Below are 21,320 nucleotides of genomic sequence, written 5' to 3' on the forward strand. Positions count from 1 at the left end.
ACAAAAATAATCTAGAGAAGGGCAGTTCCAGGTGGTAGTCGCTCAGTGGCGCCCCGGCCTCGGACAAGTAGCCTGACCTCTCCGGACCTCGGTTTTTCCATCTGCAAAATGGGGACAGCAGTACTCACCCCCCGCTCCCACGCCCCGCGCCGGTTTTAAGCGGAGGAGTCCAATGCCCCCGAGGGCTGCAGGAGCCGCCGCCGCCGCCGCCGCCGCCCCGAGCGGGTCGCCCGGACCCCAGCCCGCGGCCCGAGGCCCTTGGTTACGTAACCAGCCGCGGCCAGGCTGCCCCGACCGCGGCCCGCGCCCAACCGCCCGCCAGCCCGCCGCGCCCGCCCGCCTCACCGAGCCGCGTCCCCGCCGCTCCGCGCGTCCGTCCGCCGCCCCCGCCGCCGACCCCGCCGCCGCCGCCGGGAGCCGAGCGCAGCCCGCAGCCGCCGCCGCTGTCACATAGTGGAAAACGTGACTGCGCGCGCTGCGCCCGCCCCCGGCTGCAGCCATTGGCTGGAGCGCAGCCTCATCTGCATACCGGGGGGGCCGGGCCTGCGAGCGCCGCGTGCCCATTGGCTGCAGCGCCCGTCGCTCTCTTTACATAAGACGCACATGGAACTCCATGTTCACAGCGTCGGTTCCTCAATGAAGACGCGACGCGCTCGGCCCCCCCCCGCTCGTCCTCCCGAGTGGTCCCTTCCACTTCCGGTCTCCGCTCCTTCCATTCAGGACGGCCGGCGGGCGTGGGCGGGGCGAGCGCGGAGTGGCGCGTACCATCGCGGCCCGGGGGAGCTGGGCGCGGGGCGGCGGGGGCGGGGGGGGGTGGTCTGCGGGGCGCCGGGCTCCGCGAAGCCGCGGCCTTGCTGGAAGGCTGCAGCCTTTGGGGACCGGCCGGAGGCGCGCCCCGCCGGAGGCCCCCTGCGGGCAGCTTCCATTCATTCCCTCGGTCCCGTTCATTCACTTACTCACGCCCATTCATCTCCGCCCGCCGCGCCGAGCCCAGGCTGCAGCCCCGAGCGGCAGGTGCACGCCCACCGGGCCTCCCAGGGCCGCCCTCGCTCCGCGTCCGCAGGACCCGCAGCTGCCCGAGTGGCCTTTCTTCTTTCTGAGCTCACGTGTCGCAGTGTTGGATTCAGCAAATGAGGGTCCTTTCCACCAGGAGGAGGTACAGGAGAAACAAATGACGCTCCCAACCACGTCACTAGGGAACACGGGCCGGCTCATTCCTGCAGCGGGAATGTAAATAGTCGGTTCACCAAGGCCGGAGGTACCCGCAGCGGCCCTTGCAGAGCGACAAGGAAAGGCGTCTGCAAAAGGAAGGTTTTCCTAAGGTGCACGCCGGAGAGACCCAGGGGCGGGGGGCCTAGGGCTCCCTCCGGGCGGGAGACGGTGCTGCACCTGGAGCACGCAGGCTGCGCACCTGGAGCACCCACGCTGCGCATCTGGAGCACGGAGGCTGCGCACCTGGAGCACCCAGGCTGCACACCTGGAGCACCCACGCTGCGCACCTGGAGCACGCAGGTTGCGCACCTGGAGCACCCACGCTGCGCACCTGGAGCACGCAGGCTGCGCACCTGGAGCACCCACGCTGCGCACCTGGAGCACCCAGGCTGTGCACCTGGAGCACGCAGGCTGCGCACCTGGAGCACCCAGGCTGCTGCCGGTTTTCTTTCACTGAGCATTGCCTGGGGCACGTGAAGCCTGGGGTTTCTGTTTAAAGTACCTGGGGAAGGATCCCTGGGTGGCGCAGCGGTTTGGCGCCTGCCTTTGGCCCGGGGCGCGATCCTGGAGACCCAGGATCGAATCCCACGTCGGGCTCCGGTGCATGGAGCCTGCTTTTCCCTCTGCCTGTGTCTCTGCCTCTCTCTCTCTCTCTCTCTCTGTGACTATCATAAATAAATAAATAAAAACTAAAAAAAAAAAAAAAAAAAAAGGTACCTGGGGAACGTCCTCGCAGACAGGCCAGAGGCCCGGGACCTGCTTGTAGGACATGAAGCAGCATGCGGGATCCGAGGCCGCTCAGCTGCAGCAGGCTCTGAAAATGCAGGGTCCCAGCAGGGAGGGGGAGCCGGCGGGACTCTGAAGGGCCGAAGGGGCCTCTGGCATCTCCCTCCACTGGGCCTCTTCTTGCTGCACGCAAACCCACATTCAGGAGCCGCTTCTTTCCTTCTCCCTGACAAGTCGTGAATTCAACGTTGTCAGACACAGATGCAAACTTGGGCCTATGCCAAGTTCATCAGGGCAGCCCTTGCCCCCGGAAGCCCTACCTCCCCCAAACCCCCGTGTGTGGCTCACACTCCAAGGTGAAAGAGGCCCTCCTCCTGTTTCTCTGACACTGACACTTAGACACCCTCCCGCCCCCTCCCTAACACACACGCCCCAAGCAAATCCAGGCCCAGCTGCACCCTGTGTACACCCAAAGGCCTTTTGTTCCTTCATGTACATTGACGTCAATGGTAAGCTCCATTGTTCTGGAAACAAGAGTAAACAGACAGCTCATCCACATCACACAGAGATTCTTCTCCCGCTCAGCTTTTCTGTGGTCCTGTTCCATATTCAGCTTGTAGCCTCATGTCACATTTCCTCCCTAAATTTAGCCTTTTCTATTTCTACCCATAAATCTGGTAGAAAGATGTTGAAATCTATTATTTAAAAAACTATAAAACATAATGGACCTCTAGAACCCATCAGAACCTACCCTATTTTCAGGATCTTACAGCTAAGTTTTTTTTTTTCATTATTATTATTCTTGTTATTGGGAACTTTCATTCACTCCACAAATAGTTGTCTAGGTCTAAGTGTTTGTGGGGGATTGGTATGCAAAGTGTATCTCATCGGATCCGTCATTTGCAATGCAGATGAAGTGACACCCGTAGAACCAGGCTAAGTCCATAGGTGCCATTCTCACTGAACCCAGAATCCTGAATGTGTGTGTGTGTGTGTGTGTGTGTGTGTGTTTGTGTGTTTGCTACAGGGTTAAAGTGGTGCTGGGAATGAATCCTTTCCTGGTCAGCCTATACTCACCTGGAAATGTGTTGGGTTAGCTGTCACCTTAACACAGAACCCTTGGCCAGGCAAATCACTATGAGCACCAAGGGTGGCAGGCTGGCAAGGAGGAAGCCGGGGCAGGGGGTGGTAAGCCAGTTTCCCCAGCTGCCTGGGGAATGCTGTCAGGGCAAGTGGCTGGCCACTGGTGTCTGCCTTCACCCTGCTTCCCAGCCAGAGGCTGCTGAGCTCCCGCCCCCAGGCCACTTCTACCAACCTGTTTGTTCCCATGGGCCCAGCCCTACCCACCCCATGCCGGGGCCCTGCCTGGGGCGCCTCTATGCCTGGGCCTCATGCCCTTGCAGAGCCACTCACCAGCCCTCTCATCCACTCGTGCACTCAGTTAGCCAGCCGTGTCCTGGGCAACTACTCTGCGACAGGCACTGTGTCAGCCAGACACACCTGCCACCGTCAGAGGAGACATTCCTGCTCCGTTCCTCATCTGCGGGAGAAAGCACTTGATGTTTCACCATGAAGTATGATGTCAGCCTTAGGTGCTTATCTTTTTCATAGATGGCCTTTATCGGATAGAGAAGGGTTTTTTTCTCTTACAGTTTGCTGAGAGGTTTGTGGTGGTTCTTTTAAATCATACATAGGTATAATGGGGTTTTAATCCATGGCACTTATTGATTTATGAAATTTATTTACTTTATAATAACCCCTCCAAGTTAATCTAGTTTTTGCAGATCTGCAAATAATTTAAATCACCATAGCTTTGTCTCGACTATATAACAATCTGTATAGACTTGCTTACTTCCTTATTATAATTTAAAACAAAAGATATACATGAATGAAAATATTATTGGTCAAGTTTCTGCTTCTTTCAAAAAAAATTTTTATTTATTTACTTGGTGGAGAGAGAGAGCACAAGTAGACAGAGTGGCAGGCAGGGGGAGAGGGAGAAGCAGACTCCCTCCCCTCCCCCCCGAGCAGGGGGCTCGATCCCAGGACCCCGGGATCATGAGCTGAGCCAAAGGAAGACACTTCACCGACTGAGCCGCCCAGGCGCCCTGATACTGCCCTTTTTTTTTTTTTTTTAATATTGTAAGCTCCTCCTCGATTGCTGTAGGAATCCACTGATTAAACGTGTTCCCAACTGACTTCTCTTATCAGCTTTCTAAATAAAAGACATGGTTTTAACTGAAACCAAAAAATCTGTTCGCTAGCGTATCATTTCAGAAAGGATGAAAACGTCAAACTTCCTGGTCATGAGGCCATTAAAAGAAAACCCAAGGATTGAAGTGTCCCCTTTGGTGAGGGAGGTGGGGGCGGCAGTGGGCAGGCTGAGTTGCGGCCACACCTTTGCCTGGTCTCTGGCAGCTCAGCACCACCCTCTCCGGAGGTCTTGGGCCACCAATACCCTCAGTCTCCTGGTGGGGCCCCAGGAAAGACAGCATGCCAACAGGGCCACCTGTGTGCAAGGTGACTGCCACCTCCCAGGTGCCTCTGTCTGCGGAGGGCGGAAGCCTCTCTCCTGGACTGGTGCGCCACCCGACGGGACGATGCAGGCCCCGTGGCAGGGTCTCTCGTCCAGTCGCACGCTGCCCGCTGTGGGGTCCCTGAGGCTGTCACCCCAGTTTGGCTCTGCCCGAAGTGCTGGGGTTGGTTGGCCCTGAGGGGTAGCCAGACAGGCAGCCCCCAACCACGGAGGTCCTGGGGGCAGTGTCAGACTGGGGGACAAACAAGGCCCATCTGCGTCAGGGCCTTGGGTCCTTCAGGAGGTTGAGGTCTGAGCCGCACACGTACGGCGGGGAGTGACGGGGGGCGGGCAGCACAGGCCTCAGGGCAAGCTGAGGCCCAGCATGCACTCACCGAGTTAGGCACCACACTCCACATGTGTGCTGTCGTTTCACCCTCACAGCTCCACAGGACATGTGTCCAGGTCCCCGCCGTCCCTTTGCAAAAGACCCTTGATGTCACAGTGCACCCAGGAATCATGTGGGGCCACGTCTTACATCACCAGGCAGAGACCACCTTTGTCTACAGAATGATCTCTTGGCCACCCTCACCACCACACCCCTGCGGAGTCTGGGAACCAGGTGACCAGAGTCCAAACTCCAATGTCCGTCTGGAACCCTGAATGTCCTCCCTGCCGGAGAGCTCCCTCTCCGACGTGGCTGGCCAGCTGCTGCCTGAACCCTCTTAATTCCTTTTCAAAGACCCGAAGGATTCACAGGTGCCGACAGCTGGGATGCGGGCTTTTCACATGTCCCAACACCCACCACGGGTCTACGCAGCCATGCTGGCCCTCGGCGCCTGTCCTGGGATGACAGGGCCCTGCCAATTCTGCCCCAGTCTCTGCCTGTAGGTTTTTCCTCCGGAAAATTCTGCCCTGGGCCTCACAGTGTGTTACCTGCCTCGTTTGCCCTGGCTCACTGGCTTCTCCTTGCTGCCCAATGTGGAAGACATACCGCCTGCCCCCAGACCAGAGCTTCTTGGAGGAAACAAAGGGGTTTGACTGGATCGTTCTCAAGGGGTGGTGGTGGGTCACCTGAGGCGCAGAGGCAGGAGCCCAGGTGACTGGACTACAGGCGCTTGGGGCCCGCCACAGGCCCACCGAGAAGGAGAGCTTGGGCAGGAGGGCTGCTGGGTGCCCGTGTCCCTGTCTCTCCTCAACAGGTCGGGCCCTATGAGGGAGGAGGAGGGGCAAATAGGAGGCCCCCACCCTTGTGGCACTATGGCAGCTGCTGTGGCCCCTGACACAGGGAGGGAGGCTTAGGGTGGGGGTGCCAGGGACTTGGGGGAGAGATGGACTCCCTGGCATTGCCACCACCAGCACCTGGGAGCCCCCAGAAAGCCCGTGTGCTTGCCTCTGCACAGTGAGAGGCCACATCAGCGCCACCGAGCAGAGCAGATGGCAGGTGGTGGGGACAGACCCTGGGCCCCGCCGCAGAGTCAGTGGTCTGGACCAGCATCTTGGAATGAGCGCTCAAGGGAATTTGGAATTTGGCATACCTGTCCCTGGCATCAACTAGGACACTCCACTGAGGCCATGAGACCCCGAGAGAGCTGGTGGGGATCCAAGGAGGCCCCCTGACATCATGCTCTGGACTCAGAAGGCAGTGGATGATTCAAGTTGGGCTCTGCTCCTCGGGAGGCAGGCTTGGGTGGGACAGTCACCCCAGATCCCTGCCTCAGGCAGGGAAGGGGAGCAGAGCACAGAGGACCTGCCCCTCTCCCAAGCTGTGTGGCTGTGGCCTGGGAACGGGGTGTATGGAGGAGGGAAAGGGGGGCCTGCCAAGCCCTGGCCTCCGGGGCCTGGCCGACCCACGGGGTGGGCCTATGGCAGCTATAGGTGGGGGGCTGTGGAGGGAGGGGGATGGTGAGGGGGAGGGGACCCGGGGAAGGCCGGGAGTCCCTAGGAGATTAGAGCCTGTCATTCCCCCTGTGATCCCACCCTGCAAAGCTTCTAGTGCCTCCGAAGCCCTCAGCAGATGGAGGAAGAGCGAGCACCCCACAGGCTGACAGTATCAAACTGGGATTCCATGGGGGGTGCTCGCAGCTTTGGGTCTGCCCTGTGAGCCCAGTCCTGGCCCAGCCTCTCTGCACCCTGTGTGAGTCCTTCGAACTGAACCGAGAATGAGGAATGAGGCCCTGTCCCCTCTGTTCCTTTCTGGGAGACCTCGGCCTGTGTGTTCCAGTCCACATGTGCCAGATGGGGGCAGGGTCCCAGGCAGCCTGGGGCTCACTGGACCTCAGAGCCCGGGTAGCTGTCACCGCCACCCAGAAACGTCATTGTCATAAATGCTATTGGGTTCCTCCCACAAGTCCTGCGTGGGCACGGCAGGGCAAGCCTCCCACTTAGCCTGTGAAGGCAGGAGGGTGCCAGCCGGTCCGTTCCTCACGCTTTGCCCTCTTGTGGGCAAAGATCCCAGTGATGGTTGTTCACTCAGCCCGGCCTGAGAAGCCCTGTAGGCCGAGCGCGTGAACCTGCTGAATGTCTGCTCTGCAGCCATCGGTAAGCAGGGGCCCCGTGGAAATGCCTCCTCCTGCATTTTCTCCCCTTAACCGTCACTTTTGCTGCCCTGGTTTGCACCTCCGGATTACGGCATTTGTTCTCAAGCCTATCTTGAGGCTCTGTTTTCTAGGGAACCTATACTAAGATACCGGATACTGAGAATGGTTCTAGAAAGCAGACTCTCAGGGGCTCATTTTGGGCTAGAACCGTCTGCCCGTCTCAAATAGGGGCCCCATTCCTAGTGGTAAGTGGGACAGTACTAATCGGGGTTCAGCCTTGGACTGTTTTGAATGGATTTTGAGCTAAGAATGTGTTTTCAGTTTTTTTTTTTTATTATTTTTTTATTTGTTTTGTTTTCGGTTTTTAAAAAAAATTTATTAATTTGAAAGAGAAAGAGAGAGAGAGAATGCATGAGTAGGAGGCGAGGCAGAGGGAGAGGGAGAGGCAGAGGCAGACCCCCAGCTGAGCAAAGAGCCCAACGAGGGGCTCCATCCCAGGACCCTGAGATCATGACCTGAGCTGAAGGCAGGTGCTTAACCCACTGAGCCACCCAGGCACCACTGTAAGAGTGGTTTTTACATTATTTAAAGCTTAAAGGGAGAAAAGAATGTCAAAGAGCAAGTTGTAGACATCATGTGAAGCCCACGAAACCTAAATTTTGTATTCTCCAGTCCTTTACAGAAAAAAATTTGCTGACCCCGGTAATAACCCACCAAGCAGTGGTGTATTTGCACTGCAGTTATGTAAATTTTCACCAGTGGCTAATCACAATGGGGCACAGCAGAGCGCCAGGCACCGAGGGACCAAGTGGATGTGGGATTTCGTGGGTCCCGTGGTAATGATGCCGATTATGGAGAAGGGTGGCTCCCCATAGGGAGTGCTGGAGACCTTGAAAAACAAATGATAGGCTTAGGTCTGTTTCCTGCCAAACTCAGGCCAAGTCTGCAAGCCCAAGGGCCTCTATGGCAGCTCAGCAAATTCCCATCTCCCGTAGCCACCACATGGACTGTTGGAACTGTCTAGACGCTGAGGACAAGATTCACAGAGCTACAAAGCAGACCAAAGCCGCAGCCTTGACAGGTTCTCTGTACAAGGTCAGCGGGCAGACACGGAAGGCTCCTGGGCCGTGGATGTGGGCAGCTGGAGAAATGGACTGAGAATTTCAAAGTCCCAAGTTCCCAGGAACCTCTTAGGTGGCAGAGGTAGTGCCTTCTACCTTCCAGAGAATGGGTCGTCCTTGCTAGATACCTCACCTGGACCAGGTGCCTTGCAAAATGATGCTTGCTCCCAAGACCTGCCCTCCACACTCACCCCTACCCCCCCCCCCCCCGACTGCCTTTGATTCCAAGCCTATAAAGAAGGTCACATGTCAGCAGAGCTAGAGGAGGATTCACTGGCTTAGGGGCACTCTTCCGTGATGTAGAACTCAGGGTTACAGCAAGGACACCAGGAACTGGTTCTAATAATTTCCCAGGATGACTCCAGCAACATGCTAGTAAAAGTTTAACAGCTGACTCTCTGAAGGGGGAAGATTTTGTAGCACTTGCCAAGTTTTCTGCTGTAAATACCCAAACTGTGGCCAATTCCAAGCTACCAACGTGACTCTGTTATGAAAGAGGCAATGCCTACAAGGGCCAAATGCGTGAGGAGAGGAGGCCCGCCTCGCCTCACCCCGGGTCCAGTCCAACGTGGCCAACTCAGCATTGCTTTAGGAAACAGTTTGGATTTGCTCAGTTACAAGGAGAGCTCGACACCTACAAGACTATTTTTCCAAACCATTTAGACGATTCCAAAAGGGCCTGTTGTTACCAAATAATCTCCCTGAGGTTTCCATTGTAAGAGTATTCCTCAGTCTTCAAGACCTCTGGCTTCTTGCGTGAGGAGTCTGTGATGGATTTGTGACAGTGGCTCTCAGGACGTTGTTTGTGGCAGAGACAGACCAGTCCTCAGACCACGTGCTCCTGCTCTTCGAGGGCATAAAATCTGCTGTCAGCAGGAAGGAGGCTACTCAAGTTTCCTTCCCATGACTGATGGCCCCGGTCACTCAAATGCTGGTATGCCATGAGGGCTCCAGTGAGGGACTGATGGCTGCCAGGCATCCCTGTTTCTTCCTTCCAGAATGATCTGGCCCTCCAGACATTTCTTGTCTGAGCCTGGGGAGCCAGGAATCTGGGCGGACCTTGGCGTTCCAGCCCCAAACCACTTCCAGCCCTCAGGGTCACAGGCCAGGAGGAGGTCACGGAAAGTCTCAGTTCCTGACAGCTTGTTCTGTGACAGTCGGGAGGGTAAGCTTGGCTAGTGGCTGAGCCAGAGACCCCCCCCCCCCCCGCCACTGGAGCTCAAATATTGACCCCAGAGACCCAGATTTGCAATTTATGACAAGAAAATGGACCTCCTTTGTAGATGAGGATCATAACCTGGCAGTCTCTGGTTTTTTTTTTTTTGGGGGGGAGCTTTTTTATGCAAATGTGTACACAACAGAGAAACAAAAGGGAACGTCCAAACCCTCACAGTGATTTTTCCCTGGGTTGTGGAACACGAATGATGTTGGTTTTATTCTTTCTGTTTTTCAGTGCCCTTCCTGTAGTCCGCAAGGAGTACTTAACATGTTATATATGTATATGTGTGTAGGTCATAAGTTCTATGTAACCTGCCTTTATATATTATAATAAGCATTTCCTAATTAGAAAGATATAGTTTCAGATTTTATAAACTACCTAGTATAAAATAAAAAATTAATTTTGAGTAGGATGTTTAGTATCAGATTAAACTGGCTTGCTTTGTGATCAGGGTTATACTCATAGGGATGAAGAGCAAGGACCTGAGCAATGAAAAAGCAAAAACACTGGATTTTTCTCCTTGCAAAGGTATTATTTTTGTCTGATTTCATTCCCCAGCATTTGTCTTCAATAATCGGGTAAATATGAGTTGTGCACTATTTTGAACAACCACTGCCGGGGATTTACCAAGCTTATATTTGTGGTCCAAATTTTTGCAAAAATGTGAACAACTTAAATAGTCCACAGAGCAAAAGTCAGACAGCGAAACAATAAACAAACTGCAGAAAACAATCTGACGATGCACACCAGGCACAGCTGTGAGTGCAGCAAACGAGCAGCCGTGAGCTCTCGGGGATTGAGACGTACTGTGCGACTGCACATGTCGGATCTTTGGAGGCTTTTAGGAGTCATGGCAAGACATGGCAAGATGCTACAGACAGATAAAAAGATAAAATGATGGGCATGGATATACCTGTGAAGTCAAAATAAAGCTCACACAGTAATATTCCAAAAGACGAAGCAGAATTTGTGCTTTTTTTGGGGGGGAGAGGGGTATGTATCTTGCATGTCTGACCATATAAAACATGCATGCCAATGGAGACCGACCCTGGGCCTGGGAGGGAATACATAAAAGTGATTTATTTCTGTTGGGGCAGATGCAGTGAAAGGGTTTTCCAAGCCCTGCATGCAGCCTTCCTGTTTCACTGGTACAAATAATCCCGGGTTCGGGGTTACTAATTTCTGCACGCTATTTCTCACGTGGATTTAGACACAAACAGCCTTCTAAGGATGTTGGCTTAAAGGCCCTGCCAAGAGATTGGGTGTGGGCGGTGTGGAGGAGCCCCTGGGGGGTGGGGTGGGCAGGCTCACTTGGTCCCACCTGGACCGGGGGTCCCTGCAGGTGCCAGGGCTGGAATGTGGGGCTGCCCTGCTCTTCCATCAGTGAAGATGAGACAGGACCCTCGGGGTCATCTGGGTGAGGACGCGGGGCCTTAAACAGCACCCCCAGCCAGCAGAGGGTGGGGACTGCTCAGTGTCGAGGCAGTCACCTGATGAGACAAGTCTCCCCCATCCCAGGTGCCCGAGACCGGACCACTGTGCATCCTTGTCTCCCACTCCGGACCCCAGCTTCCCGTTCTCGCCCTCCTCTCTGTCCTTGCTCAAGACTCCAGACTTCTCAAACTCAGAACGCGTCATCTGGTGAGGCAACTTTTGATGACATCCATGCCAGGATAGCAGAGGCTTTTTAAGTCTTAGGTACTAAACCTGGGCTCTAGGTTTAGAAGGTCTCCAAATATGTTTGAAAGTCACTCAAGATAAGAATTATTTCTTCCGTTTCCAAGGATGAGCTTCCAAGCTATCCAATGGTGGGTTTTTTTTTTTTTTCCCTTAACTCCTTTTTTCTCCCTCCTCAATATTCGCGTTATCAAGATTTTGGGTCACATATATATAACTCCAGAGATGAGCTGCCCTGGAAGCTGCCCTTTGAGGGCAGGAAAGGACCTGACTGCGGGCTTGTAGGTGGAGCTCCTACGATTGCAGGCGGTCCCTCCAGGTCTTTGAAGGGTGCTCAGGCCCAGGCCACATGGTGCTTGCAAGAGCCATGTCTGTCCCTGGTGGCTCTGGGCCTCCCGCTGCATGGCCCGGTGTGAGTGTTCAGTGTGTGTGTATGTGTGTGGGGTACTTATCCCTGGGGACCAACATCTTTCATCAGCATCAAAAGATTGACCCATTTTCAGCAACCGCCTTCTTGCGGCCAGTGAAACTTTTGTTCAGTTTGTATAGGAGACCTGAAATATGTCTCCAGTTGACAATGGTTGTGTTTAAGAGAAGTGGCATGGGCTCAGCAGGTGGGAAGGAAGCTCAGCCCTCGTTCTTCTGTGAAATCTCACCTCTTTTCTTTCTGGAAAATTTTGAAGACTCTGGCTTCCCCTTTCTGAGCTACAGCCTGAACCTGTCTTCAGGCACAAAGTCAACAGTGGACATGGGAATACCCTGAGAGCACAGCCCCCAGTTGCTAACTGGGATTCAGAGCTGGCTGTCGGGCACCATGGGGTCACCGACTCAGCGCTTGCACGCAGCCAAGCCCCACGTTCGCAAAGAGAGTTTCAGGCAAAGACAAGCCTCGTGCGCTCAGCCTTTGTCGGGAGCCTACTAGGTCCCAGCAAGTTGAATTGTTTTGGGTTTGTTTGTAAAATGTCACTGCACTTACAGTAAAAGTAATTGTTTTAATCTCAAAATATTCCAAGGTCCTCTTGCAGGCGGGCCCCGGAGTCCCAGGGTTGGGCCCGGCCCGTTCTTTTCTTCCAGATACTGCCATTATGCCTAGTATTACCTGTCTTACATTTACTGCAATTGCTGGGCACACATACAATTGATCTGTTTGGATTGAACAAAGTGGATGTAAGAGAACTAACGTCGACATTGTTGGCTAAATGTTGGCTTTCCGAGACAGCACATCATGCCTGGGCCTCTGTCTCAGTAAGGACCCAGAGATGGGCATGTCCTTCCTCTTGCAGGGTCATCTAAGGGGAAATATTTTAATTGGTTAAGAGCCAGGACCTTCAAGGTAGTCCTGTATGGACGCAGAGAGCCAACCCTGGCGCGAACCCCATCCCAGTCCTGTTGTTGACTAGGTGCATGATGCTGGGTGAGTTCCTGAGCCTCAGTGTTCTCTTCTGTAGACTAGCTGGAGCGGTGGGACTCTCCTGGGGATTGTTTTTAATTGATTGTTACTGTTTAAAGATTATTTATTTATTTATTTATTTATTTATTTATTCATGAGACACAGAGAGAGGCAGAGACACAGGCAGAGGGAGAAGCTGACACCCTGCGGGGAGCCCGATGTGGGACTCGATCCCAGGACCCTGGGATCAGGATTCGAGCCAAAGGCAGATGCTCAATCACTGAGCTCCCAAGGTGCCCCTGATTATTATTATTTAAGGACTTTATTTATTTGAGAGAGAGAGAGAGAGGGAGGGAGGGAGAAATACAGAGAGAGAGAGAGAGAGAGAGCACGAACTGGAGAAGGGGCAAAAGGGAGGGAGAAGTATACTCGGAGCTGAGCAGGGAGCCCAACCATGTGGGTCTCTATCCCAGGACCCCGAAATCATGCCTTGAGCGGAAATCAAGAGTGAGATGCTTAACCGACTGAGCCGTCCAGGGGTCCCCCGAGGGTTGTTTTCTAAAAACTAAAATTTAAGTTGTGGTAAAATATGCCTAAAGTAGACATTACCATCATGCTTGTTTTTAGGCGTGCAGCTCCAGAGCACTGAGTGCCTTCACCCCGTTGTGCAAGCAATCTCCAGGACTGGTTTCACGCGGCAAGATCCAAACCCAGCCCACTGAGCACTAGCTCCCCGTCGCCCCCCGCCCCGCGGTGGCCTCTCGTCTGTGGCCGGAGGTCTGTGACTTCCACGCTAGGGCCTCATATCCGTGGAATCCTACAGTATTTGCCTTCTTGTGACCAGTTTATTTCACGGGGCCTAGTGTCCTCAAGGCTCATCCAGGCCATAGTGCAAGGTGGAGCCCTCCCCCCGCGGGCCCCCCAAGGCCTGCAAGGCTGCACCCCTGGCCCACACTCCCTCCTTTCCCTTGGCCAGTTAGGTTGCTCTCTGATCCCCCAAACTTCCCCGAGTTGAGAATTGGGGCCCCACCTCCCCTGCAGTTGATTTTCTGAACTTCGGCCACAAGAGTTAAGATTTTCTTTGCAGGCTGCCAGGGAGGCTCCCCTGCCCACCGTCAGCCTCCCCTGGGCCTCCATGGATTTGTGCACCCCGCGACCCTACAACAACCCTCTGAGCCCCGGATCCTGTCAGCAGCCTGCGGTGGCGCCCCTGCTGGACGGCTGTGTGACCGCAGCACCGGGGGCTCGTGCTCCCTCTCACCCCACTCCGAGGCTTCAGGTCAGCTGTGAGTGTGTGTGGGGTGTGGTGGGGTGGGGGCCTTCAGCTCCACAGCCTCAGTTTACCTGCTGCCTCCTCAGGCTGCTCCTGAAAGCAGCTCTCTTAGCCGGAGGCCCACGGGAATGTGGGCTGCCTGTGGGGGGCAGGAGGTGAGGCAGGCCCCCTCCCTCGGTGGGGGTAACACTTCCTCCTTCGGGCTTATGTGGCTGAGGTTCATCCGTGCCCTGAGACGGAGGATGAGCGGGCTCCCTCTTCCCGGAGCCCGTGTCCTGGCGGGGAGGGGACTTGCACAGCCAGTCCCTCAATCCTCATTGGGTCACGGCAGGTGGAAGCCTGATGGAGGCCCCAGAGGAGGGGCCCAGGAGTGGACAGGAGTCAACAGCAGGGCGGCAGGTGCGCTGGTTCAGGGGGGACATTCAGATTCTCCTCCCTGAGGGCCCGGCACTGTGGGAAAGGGCACCCGCAGGGGGGCCTGAGCTCGGGGAGGTGGGGTGAGCGGCTCCGGGCCCGCTGAGCTTCTGCAGGGTTGGGCACCTGCCCAGGTGGGACCCTCCCTTCCCTGCTCCGGCGGACACCTGCTCCTGCCGAAAGCTCCAAGTCCACACGTGTGCTTTGTCCTCATTTGCTTTTGGAAAAGAGTCACATCCTTCACACTTTCCTGGTGGGGTAACAGGGCTGTAGAGGTCAGAACCCACCCAGTTTGCGTGGCTGGTTACGGTCAAGGCCGCTCCAGGTGCTGGCTACCCTTCACCACAGCACCTTCACAGGTAAACTTGTCTTGTAAATGATCCCATTAGAAACACGTATACACAAATGGGGTGCAAACGGGCACCTGGGACACAGCTTACCAACACGGTTTGTCCATACCATGGTTTTCCCTCAGTTGGGGAATTCTCCTCTGACAACTTTTAACTTTTTTTTTTTTAAGATTTTATTCATTTATTCATAAGAGACACAGAGAGAGAGGCAGAGACACAGGCAGAGGGAGAAGCAGGCTCCATGCAGGGAGCCCGATGTGGAACTTGATCCCGGGATCTGGAATCATGACCTGAGCCAAAGGCAGATGCTCAACTGCTGAGCCACCCAGGCGTCCCTTAACTTTTGTTTTTGATTTAAAAGTTCTTATTTATTGAGAAATGCATCTATATTATAAGGAGGATAGGGAAGCAGAAGAATATCCCACTATCCCAACTCCTGGATAGTCTCTGAAATCCTTGAAATTGATGGATGTATTTACACACACGCACACTCACACACATAGACATTTAACATTGCTGAGATCCCATTGTTTATATAACATTAGACTTTAATTTTTTCATTTAAAATTTTAGTATTGACAAACCATATTATTATTATTATTTTTAATATTTTTTTTAATTTTTATTTATTTATGATAGTCACATAGAGAGAAAGAGAGGCAGAGACACAGGCAGAGAGAAGCAGGCTCCATGCACCGGGAGCCTGACGTGGGAATCGATCCCGGGTCTCCAGGATCGCGCCCTGGGCCAAAGGCAGGCGCCAAACCGCTGCGCCACCCAGGGATCCCTGACAAACCATATTATTAAGAGTCCTTTGGGAAGACCAATTTTTTAAAAAAGATTTGTAGTTATTTATTCACAACAAAGAGAGGGAGGCAGAGACACAGGCAGAGGGAGAAGCTAGCTCCCTGAGGGGAGCCCGACGTGGGACTCCATCCCAGGACCCCAGGATCATGCCCTGAGGTGAAGGCAGATGCTCCTCCACTGAGCCTCCCAGGCGCCCCTGGAAAGAGCAGTTTTAATAAGAGTGTGGTCTGTTCAGCATCTAGTAAATAGTTACCGAGTGCCCGTATGTGTTGAAGGTATCAGGGATTCAGGGGTGAGCAAATCAAACAGGCCCCTCTACTCGCTGAACTCACTTTCTGGAGTGATTGGGGTCGGGGAAGAAAAGGGCAAACAAAAACAAAAGGGCACATATGAATAAAAAGCAGTTTCACAGTGTTAAGTACTTTAAAGGAAATAAGGTAAAATGACATGCTGGAGAATTCAGATGTGCTCTATTTTTGATATTTCTGAGATGTCCCATGTGAGCTGAGACTCAAATAATGGCAAGGATCCAGCTATATGAAGATCTGGGTGAAACGTGTTACTGTTATTCAGTTAAAGGGACCTGCAAGTGCAAAGGTCCTGAGGCAGAAACGATCTTAGCAAGCTTAGGAAGAAGGTTTGGTCTTCTTTTTCCCCCAGGCTCCGTTGGAGAGGAGGGAGCAAGGTCTTCCACGCAAATCCGTCAGGCTCCACAAAGCGGGGGCCGGTCACCTTCCAGCTTAGACGGGGCAGCGCACAGCAGGGCACTTGATGGCCACGCAAACTGATGCCTTCCTTCTGAGCCTGCCAGGGAGTTCGGTGTTGGATCCCCGGCCGATGAGGCTGTGTCCTGCAGGCTGACCCACATTCGGGCTCCCAGGCCTTTGTCTCTGGGATCGTCTGCCTCTCAGGGGAGGGGAGGCAGGGTCTGGGAGCCCCTTGCTTTGTGGAGCTCTCTCTCCTGGGGTGAGTCATGGCCACTGTCGTCTCCTCCATTCATTTGGAAGCTGCTTATTTCAAGTGCATCTCCTGCCAGCTCTTTATGTCTCAAATGCTCTCTGTGCCGTGATTTCCTATAGTTATATAATCACTTCTCTGTTGTCATGAATGACTTTTTCCTGTTCTTTTTTCCTCTGAGCCTCACACGACTCTGAGGTGCTTGAGGGTAGTTCAGCCGCCGGCCCGGCCCCCGCACCGCCAGCCCCCGGAACTGGAGGCTCCCCGCCGGCCTCTGGGCCCCTCCTCCCCACTCTCCTGAGGTGGTTCCACGTCTCTTTCTCGGAGTCTGGACTCCTTGGCTGGGTCTTGTCGGGCCCCGCACACCTGCCCCGGTGTCCCTGTGGAGGGCAGCGTGGAGGCCTCAGGAGGATTCATTTTGTGACCGGGATCGTGTCCCCAGAGGCTGCCGCCCATACCCCGTGGCCTGCTTCCCTCACACAGGCTCGGAGTGGGGCCTGGGGGCTCTGCTTCCTTGTCCCCATCCTCTCAGAGACCCTCTCTCATGGCCCTTGGTCCCAAAGGCAGCAGCAAGGCCTACACAGGGCCTCCTTGGCCTAGATGGCTCCCCTGCTCCCCGCCGGCTGTGGGAGAGGCCAGCATCAGGTTTTCCCCTCATGTGGCACTGGCTGGTGCTCAGTGGACCCTCAGGGCCAGAGGGCTCTCTGCGGCCACACCCCCGTCCCCGCTGCTCTGGGCAACCCACCCTCATAGACAAGCCATTGCTGCTCCCACCCGTCCCAAGGCCCTGGGCCCGGAGGAGGAGTCTATCTAGTGTGAACTTTTGAGGCAGGGGTCTGGGCAGTGCTGTCAGGAAGGCAGGGCACATGAGGACACAGACGAGGGTCGGTGACCTCCCTGAGCCCCCCCCCCCCACTTATTCAGGCCAGCCCAGCCAGAAGTGGGTACTCCTCCCAGGAGCCCCCGTGCTCCCAGCTCAGCCTCAGAGAGCCTATCAGGGAAGGCATCCGGGCAGGACACTCCAGCTGTCAGGCGCTAAGGCTTCATGGGTCCCACCTGGCGGTCCTGCTGCCCCCTCTCTCTTTAACAGCTGCAGGGCCAGAAGCTGGTGCATCTTTGTCTAAAGGCTTAATCATCCTCTTCAGAGCTTTGGGCCAGCCTTTGTGAGCCAAGGGCTGAGCTGTGAAGATGGACACAGTGTCGCTATGTCCATCCCCCAGGTAGAAGACTTTCTGGGAAGCCGGTGGAGGCGCCGGGCAGCGGCAGAGAGGGGAAGAGAGGGGGCTAACCTGCTCTTCACGTGAACATGAAGTATTGGTGGCAGTGTGGGCAAGGATGTTCAGAAACGATGATGTACTTGGGAAACTATTCTTCTTCAAGGAGTTGGATGAACTTTTTGAGAACATTTGTTCTTGGGAAGCAGAATGTGTATGTGTGTGATAAAGATAAACATGTGGACAATCAGGAGAACATTGGAGATCTGGGAGCCCCGGAAGGAGACTGAGTCATAGTGTCCATCACCACCCTGGACTATTCCAAGGGGCTGAACGGCCAAACGTCCCAGGGGATTGTCCCACCCCCTCCTTGGGATGAGTCTGGAATGGAACACCCAGTGCTGAAAGGAAGGGGGGTACATGGGATGATACACATGTAGATGGTGGGGATTCTAGAAAGTCAGGGAGATTTGACAAGGCAGGGGTCAGAAGTGCTCTGGCCATGGGGGTAGATCCAGACTTGGAAGCTGGGGAGCAGGGTTAGTAACTGAGGCTACCCAGGAGGGAACACTTCTGAGGGTGCAATTTTCTGGGTGCTTTTCCTCCCATGGACCATGGAATAGCTCTATATAGTGAGTGTTGTCAAATTCCTCCCCCTTAATTTCTCAGGAAAGTCTCAGACAGACAGCCTATCTGCCTGGCAGGGTATGGGCAAGAGCGAGGTTGGCACCGCTGAAAGGAAGTGAGCCCTGGTGGCTCACCTGACCTCTGTCTGGGTGGCCAAAGCTCATGCAGTGCAGGATGCAACTAGCAGCAGGGACAGTGATGTTCTCAGGTGCAGGGGATTGCAGACGATGACATGGACGTTGCTTACTAGGAGGTACCTAGTTCTCCATGAATTCCCCAGCACCAGGCAGTACTCGGCACTGCTAGCCTTAAAAATAAAACTGTCTGTTATTTTAGTGGCAAAAATGGGTTTATTCTGGAATAACAGAGAATTCAAGGACAAGCAAGCTCCAGCAATACCATAGGCAAGTCCCTAGAACAAAGGAGAGAGATTCTTTTCTATAGAGGAAAGAGGGAATTGGGGGGCTGTTATTTATTATTTTTTAAGATTTTATTTATTTATTCATGAGAGACACAGAGGCACAGACAGAGGGAAAAGGTTCCTCGCAGGGAGCCTGATGCGGGACCTGATCCCAGGACTCTGGGATGGGGCCCTGAGCTGAAGGTAGACGCTCAACCGCTGAGCCACCCAGGCATCCCTGGGAGCTGTTATAAACAAAACGTCCATTGAAGGAAATTGGGAGCTGGAAGTGCTTCTCACGGGCTGAGCTGTGACTGTCTTTGGTTGGCTGGGCTGTCTCCTGGCGGGGAGGAAACCTTTCTTCTTGCACTGGGTGGATAAAATAATATCCGCGTGCAAGGTCCCTCTGTTCCTGTTGGATCTGCAGTTGATAACCAGTGCTGGGAATGCGAGCTCCTCCTGCTGGCCTCCTGACTCTATTGTAGGCGATGTTTCCTTTTATTAGTTTTCACAGCACACAGCAGGGATTCACTGAACGTGCCTGGACACTTCTTTATGAGCTATCTTCACCGAACACAGTGAATATCCAAATCGTACATGAAAACAGTTCAAATTCACACATCACTAGAGAAATGCAAATTAAAACCATAATAAGATATTATACCAGAATATACTAGAATATACAGAATATACTAGAATATACAGAATATACTAGAATGACTGCAGCTAAAAAGAATGACCTAAAAAAAGAAAAAGAAAAAGAAAAGAAAAGAAAAAAGACTGACCTATCAGGTCTTGGCATGCATATGAAGCAACTGGAAATCACATACATTGCTGGTAGGAATGAAAGATGATACCACCAGTTTGAAAATCTGGTAGCATCTTGTAAAATCAAACATATTCTTAACATACGACCTGAAAATTCCACTCCTGGGTATTCATTCAAGAGAAAGTGAGTAAGGGACAGGCAGGGCTAGGTAGGGAGAGATGGGTAGAGGGCAGTGCACCCAGGCTGACAGAAATCCCAAATGTGGAAAAATGCATAAGGAACCAGAGATAAGAGAACCTAACCAGACCACCTCATTTGCCTTAAATGTCAGAGACAAGTTATTTTTATGATAGTTACAGATTGACCACTAAAAGCTACCAAATTCAAAGGAGGGGTAAACGTGGTGCTATCAGTGGTAGAGATGTCAAGAAGATTCAAGTTCCCTGGTCAGTTTTCAATAAAACACCTCAGGAACTCTCTCACTCTAGAGAGCTTTGCTTTCTGTTCTTACCTTAACTTAATAAACTTTCACTTCCCTTCACCCTTTTGTGTCCATGAGATTCACTCTTCGACTCCTTGAGACAAGAACCCTGCAGCCCTGCAACAAAAGGAAAACTATGTTTGCACAAAGACCTGTATGTGAATGCTCTTAGCAGTGTTATTCATAAATAATCAAAACCCAAAAGCAATCGAAATATTGATAAACTGGTAAATGGATAAACAAATTATACTATAGAATACTACACAGCTACAAAAAGGAATGCCATATTCATGTAGGTAGCAGCACAGATGAATTTCAAAATCATTATAAGAGAAAGAATTAAACACAAGAGACTATGGACTGTATGATTCCATTTATATGAAACTCTGGAAAAGGCAAAATTATAATGACAGAAAGTGTATCACTGGTTGCCTGGGGCTGGGGTGGCGGAGGAGACAGATTGCAAATGAGCAAGAGGAAATATTTTAGGGAGCGTGAACTATTCTGTGTCATGATTGTGGTGGCAGTAAATAAATGCATCAACCAGTATACTTAAAATAGGTGATGCTTATTGCACATAAATAATAATCAAATATAAAATTTAATTTAAGAAGTCCCACACCTAGGGATCCCTGGGTGGTGCAGCGGTTTAGCGCCTGCCTTTGGCCCAGGGTGGGATCCTGGAGACCCGGGATCGAATCCCACATCGGGCTCCCGGTGCATGGAGCCTGCTTCTCCCTCTGCCTATGTCTCTGCCTCTCTCTCTCTCTGTGTGACTATCACAAATAAATAAAAATTAAAAAAAAAGAAGTCCCACACCTAGATACACCATGGGCAAATTCATAAAAACCAATGATAAGAGAAAATCTTGAAGGCAGCCAGATACATAGAACAGAGGACTAGAGCTGACTTTGTGCAATCCAGACGCCAGTGGAATAAAATCCATGAAGTACTGGGGAAAAAAAAGAGTTAACTCAGCTTGCATACTCCGTGAAACAATCTTTCAAATGTGAAAGTGTGATAAATGCTTTCAGACAAAGGGAAGGTGACAGCACGCCTTGCCAGCTGACCTTTGCAAAAAGAAATAGTAAAGGAAGTTCTTCAGACAGGAGGAACGTGATGCCCCATGGAAATTCAAGTCCATGCAAAGAATGAAGAGCATTGAAAATGGAAAAAAAAATAAATGTAAATGAAAGTTATAAAGATACTCTTACAAGAACGCGAGAGGATGAAAGAGGTCAAAAGGTGCAAATTTCCAGTTGTAGGAAGTCGCGGAACAGGATGCACAGCATGGCGACTATGGCCAACAACATTGTGTTACATATTGGAAGTTGCTAAAGAGCACATCTTAAAGGTTCTCATCACAATAAAAACTTTTAGCAACTATGGTGGCGGGTATCTAGTAGACTTGTTGCGCTCATCGTTTTGCAGGATATACAAATGTCGAAAGCTAATGTTCTATATGTCCATTACGTGTCAATAAAAAAAAAAGCTTTAAAACTGTAGCTGCCAAGTGCATCTTTTCGTTAGAATTGGACTAGAAACATCACAAAGCCCGCGGGCTGCTGGCGGGCCCCCCGCGGATGGAGCCGGGGCGTGGCTTGTCCTGGTTGCTAGGCGCCCGCGGC

At 52.9% G+C, this 21,320-nt stretch overlaps 1 protein-coding gene and 2 long non-coding RNA genes across 7 annotated transcripts in view; 1 reads left to right on the forward strand and 2 right to left on the reverse strand.

Moving 5' to 3' along the window:
- Positions 1–5,004, reverse strand: part of PER2 (period circadian regulator 2) — a 45,069-nt gene extending 40,065 nt beyond the window's left edge. Inside the window, exons 1-4 of one of the 5 annotated variants that reach the window (XR_007405881.1) lie at positions 4,849–5,004; positions 3,352–3,478; positions 1,930–2,164; positions 957–1,217 (exon numbers count right to left, since the gene is read on the reverse strand). The gene's annotated coding sequence lies outside the window, so the exon portion shown is untranslated. Of the gene's footprint in view, positions 1–128; positions 282–345; positions 432–956; positions 1,218–1,929; positions 2,171–3,351; positions 3,479–4,848 lie in introns of those variants that run through there. The other 4 variants (XM_025463626.3, XM_049101238.1, XM_025463628.3 and 1 more) reach the window with 4 other exon arrangements.
- Positions 5,005–6,382: 1,378 nt separating this feature from the next.
- On the forward strand, positions 6,383–18,508 carry LOC112670001 (uncharacterized). The gene is made up of 3 exons (XR_007405891.1): positions 6,383–6,994; positions 13,488–13,679; positions 15,905–18,508. It is a non-coding gene; the product is annotated as an uncharacterized LOC112670001 (long non-coding RNA).
- Positions 18,387–21,301, reverse strand: LOC112670000 (uncharacterized). Its single transcript, XR_003142719.3, has 3 exons — positions 20,907–21,301; positions 19,723–19,809; positions 18,387–19,066 (listed from the first exon to the last, which is right to left on the reverse strand). It is a non-coding gene; the product is annotated as an uncharacterized LOC112670000 (long non-coding RNA).
- Between the last annotated feature and the right edge of the window lie 19 nt (positions 21,302–21,320).

This window comes from Canis lupus, chromosome 25 (assembly GCF_003254725.2).
Source record: "Canis lupus dingo isolate Sandy chromosome 25, ASM325472v2, whole genome shotgun sequence".
NCBI classification, from domain to species: Eukaryota; Metazoa; Chordata; class Mammalia; order Carnivora; family Canidae; genus Canis; species Canis lupus.